At 51.1% G+C, this 6,474-nt stretch overlaps 1 protein-coding gene across 1 annotated transcript in view; it reads right to left on the reverse strand.

The window, feature by feature from the left end:
• Positions 1–942: 942 nt before the first annotated feature.
• Positions 943–6,474, reverse strand: part of SPATA3 (spermatogenesis associated 3) — a 20,959-nt gene continuing 15,427 nt past the window's right edge. The window contains exon 4 of the mRNA XM_010836975.1: positions 943–1,001. The gene's annotated coding sequence lies outside the window, so the exon portion shown is untranslated. The remainder of the gene's footprint in view (positions 1,002–6,474) is intronic.

The following is a 6,474-nucleotide window of genomic DNA, read 5'->3' on the forward strand; positions in this document are numbered from 1 at the left end:
CTTGCTCAATCCCACCTGTGCTGTTGCAGGCGGACCTGCCTCCCCCAGGGCTGTCCTGCTGGTTCAAGCCTGGCCCCTTCTTAGAGGCGAGCGGGTCACCCAGGTGCTCTGTGCACTCGCTCACTTGAGTTAGGGGTTGTCCTCACCCCTGCTGCTACCCACCCCTTCCTGTTTGGGTAACAGGCTTCAGTGCATTCTCAACTCCCAACTTCCACCATCTGCATTCCCCTGGGCCCCCTCCCCACCGAGGGGGCAGGGCACAAAATTAACCACCTCCCTCCCAGGAGCCCTTAACCGATGAGTGTATAAATAATACCCAACTTCCCCTCCGGGGCGGGGTGACTCTGAGGTATGTGTTCTGTTCCCTAGCACTGTGTTAGAAGGATACAGCTTAATCTGCCCCCAGTGGCCACTGCACCTGTTCCACACCTGTCTCCCCTATTGGTGTTTCCTGGGATAACCTTGAACTAAGACTTCTGCCTCAGCCGGTCCAGGAACTAGATGTCCAGACCCAGCAGGCACTGGCTGGGGGCAGGTACGTCACCCGACAAACCACAAGGCTGCGAGCCACGCCTCGACAGGCTCTGAACTTCCCCCATCCCAGGCGAAGCTGAATGAAGCCATTTCCCAGGGACAGAGTTTTCTGGTGGTGGATACTAGTGCCCGTTGACTAGTTACCTTAGGTACTGAATTAAGTTGCCTAATTCCTGCATTTAAAATAGGAAAATCTGAAATCGTTTCTTCTGTGAGTGTGTGCAGACAAAGTTGCCTCCCTTGGGTCCGTGGCCCCCAAAAGGAAGGGTAGGATTCCACCTTGGTTTACCTTGGGGTGGGGGGGCTCACAAAGTCACCAAGGCCCTCACATTTCCCTACCCATTTGCCAAGACCAACTTTTGTGTCTCTAGGTAAAACACACTAAAGAAACAGAACTCCTTTTTTTGATTTTTTTTTGGTTTTGTTCTATTTTGGTGACAAGAGAGATCCTTGATGGAAAACTGGATCTGTAAGAAAAATAAGGACAGAGCCATTAGCTTAGACAACACTCTGTGACCCCAGAGTTCTGGTGGCTTTCCAGTTTTATGGCCTCAGGGTGAGGGTTTAGCAGCTAAGATCCTCCTGTGGGAAAATAAATAATTTAGGATTAAAATTTCTTCCATTCATCACCTTCCCTCTTCCTTTTGCCTGAACTCACAGAGACTTTGTTTTTTTCCCTTCAGGCTGTAACGAGCTTATGCAAAATGCCTGGCAGGAACTGGGCTTGGGCCATTGTTGGCACCTTCTGTTTCCTCTCCCTGTCCCCAGCACTTAAGATGGAGCCTCTCTCCCCCGAAATGGAAGGCCGTGGTGATTTTACTACACTCAGCGCCCAAAAGGAGAGGGGAAAGCAGCTGATTGATTTTAGTGCTGCGTCATTCACTGGTGGGATGCAGCGTGAGAGGCTCACCAAGTTTTTGGAAAGAAAGTTCTGTAAACGTCTTTCCCTTGAGAGGAGGCTTTGCCACTGTCATCATATGGTTCCTCACTCTAGGGTAAGAAGGACACCCAACTGCCCATCTCCCTCTCAGAAGGTCTAAGAGCTGAGTCTCTGAAGCTCTGGATGACTCAGCAAATGCCCGTAATTCATCCCTCCTCCACCCACCAACATACGCATGTGCATTGATTCACGGGTCCTCAGGATGGCTTTCAGTGGCTGAAATACTGAAGTCAGAGAGGTCTCCAGGCCAACAGGTCTGCACTTGGCCGTTCATCCTGCACTGCCTAACATATCACCTTCTTTAAACGCTCTTGCCCGCCATAGTCGGTGCTGCTGTCTGCTTCTCCCATATCCACTCTCACGTCTTCTTTCCTGGCAGGGGCCTCCTTTGGCTGGATACGCCCCTCCTTGTCCCCACTAGTCCATAGGGGCAGGGTGTGGGGGACATCTAGACCGGTCTAATCCAGTCACGAAAATTCACCCTGCTATGCTATTAATTTGCTTAAGAAGGAGCAGGAGACCCAGTGCAGGGGCTTGTCACCCCCAATGAGGGAGCAAGTATTCCAGGAGAGGGGCACCCTGGGAACAGATTTTTAACTCAAGAAGAGACCCAAGGGGAGGTGGCCTTTTCCCTTGCTTCTGGCTGTCAGGGTGTGCATGCGTGCTGTCGCTTCAGTTGTGTCTCTTTGTGACCCTATGGACTGTAGCCCGCCAGGCTCCTCTGTCTACGGGACTCTTCAGGCAAGAATACAGGAGTGGGTTGCCACGCCCTTCTCCACGGGTTCTCCCCCACCCAGGGATGGAACCTGCATCTCTTAGGTCTCCTGCATTGGCAGGGGGGTTCTTTACTACCTGCGCCACCTAGCTTTTTAAGGTATGAGGATACAATTCTGAGAGCTCCTCTAGCCATCTGCCCAGGAGGGGAACTAGCCAGCCCCGTGCTAAGGGTGTCAGAGCCGGAAGCTGGAAAAGTCCCCAGGTGTCTGATGACACCGTTGAGTTAACCAGCTCTGACACTTGCCGGCTGTCCTGTTGTTATGTGAGATAATCTCCTTAATATCATTTTGAACTAGATTCTCTGAAATTGGCAGCACCAAGTAACCTAACTCATAATCCACTTGTAAATCAAGTCGTAAAAGGCCACGACTGAGCGACTGAACTGACTGAACTGAAAAGGCCTTGTGGGCATTTGGAAACCTACCAGTTCCCACTTTCGTCTTACAGCTGAGTTAAAAAGAGAGGCGTCAGAGCGATGCCATTGGTAGAACACTTCCCAGATTTACTGGGAAGCACCTTAACCACATGAGAGAGGTAGGTAAGCTTCGTTCAACTGTCAAGCTAAGGAAATTTTCTCTCGAAGCAGTGAAAACTCTTTGCACGTGAAAGGGTCCGCATGGAGAGCAGCTGCTGAGCAACAAGATGCCTGGCAAGTGGGGGTTCTTTGAGCACCAGGGTGGGCTCATCCAATCAAGAGGCAATGAGACCCGAACCCCAGTGCTGGTTCAGGGTCCTCCCACTGTTCGCTACATGAATGGGGATGGGTCCTGGCACCAGGTTGGGGAAGCACACGTCTGTCTGTCCACATTTGTAAGGGAACAGGGGAACAAGCAGAGAGAAGCAGCTGGAGCCTTACCACCAGAGGTCACAGCTCACCAGCTCCTCCCACTGAGATACATCTCTGTGACCTTGTGGACACTTGTTGACCTGAGCCTGCCTGCTTTCCTTACCTCTGGAAACCTCCTGAGATCCCAGGTGCTCACCTAGACCCAGAGAAGACCAGGAACAGGTGTCTACTCTGCAGGGTCTCCCTTCACTATCAGACTTCTCCACGTTGGCCCTCTGCTCTATCCATCTTTCCTACATCAGCTATTGCTAATGACCCTTATGTTCACAGCTAAGACCCATCCTTTCCTGCAAGCTCCCTCTATCCTTCTACCTACTTGACATCTCCACTTGGTTGTCCAGCAAAAATAACAGTAAAACAGAACTCTTGATTTCTGTCCCTTGTGCCTTCATCCTCTTGGAGTCAACTTTGAGGCTTCCCTTTTCCTCATTGTTTCATCCAGTCTACCAGCCAGACTTGCTGGTTCAATCCCCACACTGTCCACTGAAGCCAAGTGAAATCGCTCAGTTGTGTCTGACTCTTTTCAACCCCATGGACTTTAACCTACAGGCTTCTCCATCCATGGAATTTTCCAGGCAAGAGGACTGGAGTGGGTTGCCATTTCCTTCTCCATGGGATCTTCCTGACCCAGGAATCGAACCCGGGTCTCCTGCATTGCAGGCAGATGCTTTGCCGTCTGAGCCACCAGGGAAGCCCACACTGTACCTGTTCACTTTTCCCTCTACACCCATCGCCCTGGTCCAAGCACCGTCTTTGCCTGTCTAGACCAGTGCAAATGAGTCCTACCTGGTTTTCCTCCTCCATTCCCATTCTTTACCCAATAGATACTGTGATTGTTTTGAAATCAAAACCAGGAGCTTGAGATATTCCCATTTGAGAGGAGGATGCGTGAGTTAATATCGGGTTGGCCAAAACGTTTGAGGTTTTTCGTACTATTACGGAAAATTTCCAATGATCTTTTTGGTCAACCCAGGTGACGCTAGTGGTAAAGTCCCCGCCTGCCAATGCAGGAGACATAGAGACTTGGATTCGATTCCTGGGTTGGGAAGACCCCCCTGGAGGAGGAAATGGCAACCGACTTCAGTATTCTTGCCTGGAGAATCCCAAGCACAGAGGAGTCTGGCAGGCTGCAGTCCATAGGGTCACACAGAGTTGGACATGACTGCAGCAACTTAGCATGCACGCAATAAATGTAAAGTGTCCAGAGGTGTGCTTATGTAAGGATTTGCTGTTGCTCTGTAGCAGGGGCTGTCCACCACATCTAGAACACAATGGAAACTCCAAGACCTTGCCTGACCTTGGTCTCCCCTAAAGTGGCATCCTGACCCCTTAGCTCTTAGCCATACTGGCTTCTCTGGCCCTAAAACTTAACATTAAGCATCTTTCCTGTTTCAGGGATGTAGGGTTTGCTGTTCCTTCTGCACAGAATGCTCTTCCCTCAGATCCGCATGGTCTGGCTCCTTCTGCCAAAGGTACCTCAGTTCAGAGGGGTCTTCACAGAACAGCCAGGCTCTGGCAGCAGCCCCTCCTGCTCAGCCCACCTCTCTCTGCTTTTTATCAGATCCACTTTATTTCCTTGACAACATTTACCACCAAATCAAGTGATCCTGTTTATTCACTGACTTGTCCACAGTCTGCCTGCATCTACTGGAATGTAGGCTCCCCGAGGAGAGCTCTTGTCTGGCCTGGTTTACTCCTATAGCACAAGGTAGGTGCCCAGGAAATATCTAATGAATGAATGCATTATTTAATTACCAAATACTCCCCACTGTGTGGACTCTGCCACCTTCTAGCTTGGATGGCAGGTAAGTATGTGGGCCTCCATCTGAATTTTCGCCTCTGATCTCTTTGCCTGGGGACTTTGGCTGGCCTAGATCCACAGATTTTACCAGGCCTCAGAGTCGCGAGTCTAGCCGTGGCCTGTTGGTGGACTTGGCTGTCCATGCCCTACTGTGTCGTCACATCTCACAGCACCTGATGTGGTGCTGGGCACATGGTCAGTACTAATGTGTGACAGCCCAGCTGACCCACTTGCATACCTACATGGGGAGGGGTGTTGGGCGGACACTGGGGAGCCAGGTGGGAGATACCATGGCCACCAGTGGCTATTAGTTCTGGGCTTCCAGAAAATGCTTCCCTGCCTCCTACTGGTGGTGCGTGCATCCAACCCTCAGAACCCTCAGCATCCACTGAATGACGGGGGAGTTTACATCACAGCCTGGCCCTGACAGAAGCCAAGTTTGGAAATGAGGTCATTTAAAACACATGTGATGCCAGTGAGCGTGGATCTCAACACTGGTTCCCAAATTGTCACCAGAAGAGCAATTTGACAGAAGCAGAGGGTCTAGTGAGAAAGCACCCTCTCCTCACAATCACCAGGCATGGGCTCTGGGGCTTGGGAAGGGCTCTGTCTCAGGCCACTACATGGGCGGGGGCACTGGCATAGTCTGCCTCTTCTCCAGGGAAATCATGGGACCGAGGACAGAGGGTCTGTCTGTCTCTGGGAGGACCCACCTGTCCTAACTCTGTGTTGGGAAAGGGGCCTGCCCTAGGGAGACAGAGGAGTCACCACTCAGAACAGAAGAAAGAGGCAGAACTGTGTGATGTTGGCACACTGCATGGTTTGAAAGTGATGGCAGTGATGCTGGGGTCCCCAAACAAGCCCCACCCACCAACTGGACCCCTGCCAGCAACATACACACAGCTTTAGGGCTGGAGTGGAGCCTGGATTCAGTCTCTGGGGAGCCTTGTTAACTTTGCCACCAATGCAAACTCTCAGTAGTCCCAGGGAGGTGACCTAGTCCAGGCAGGGCAGGTTTCCAATCCACTCCTTCCTCCCTTCTCTGCCTCTCCATTCTCCCTGCAGTCTGTGCCCCCCTTCACTTCCCCTCCTCCTGTCTCTCCTCCCATCATCTCCCCATCCCCCAGGGCTCAGGGCTGGACATACCCGTCGTGGACCACAGACACTCTGAGTGGCACTGGACATTGCAGTCAATAATATGGAATCACTACCTATTCCTGTGGTCTTTCAACTCTCTGGTTAAAGAAGGTCTCGGTGTGGAGCTGGCTAGTCTTAACACCCAGCACTAATCAAGTATCTTTGAACACACAGGACACTGACATCAAAGCTGAGATTTTTTTCAGGCACCCCGTCAGCCAGAATTCCAGGACATTTCATTTTTACAGTGTTTATATTTCCCGTGAATCTTTTAATGACAAAACATAGGATTTTCCATTTATGGCCCATTTGAAGATAATCTGGAAAACTCAGCAGTGGCCACAGGACTGGAAAAGGTCAGTTTTCATCCCAATCCCAAAGAAAGGCAATGCCAAAGAATGCTCAAACTACCACGCAATTGCACTCATCTCACACGCT

This window comes from Bison bison, unplaced genomic scaffold, assembly GCF_000754665.1.
Source record: "Bison bison bison isolate TAMUID 2011002044 unplaced genomic scaffold, Bison_UMD1.0 scf7180017864068, whole genome shotgun sequence".
In the NCBI taxonomy this organism is placed as follows: domain Eukaryota; kingdom Metazoa; phylum Chordata; class Mammalia; order Artiodactyla; family Bovidae; genus Bison; species Bison bison.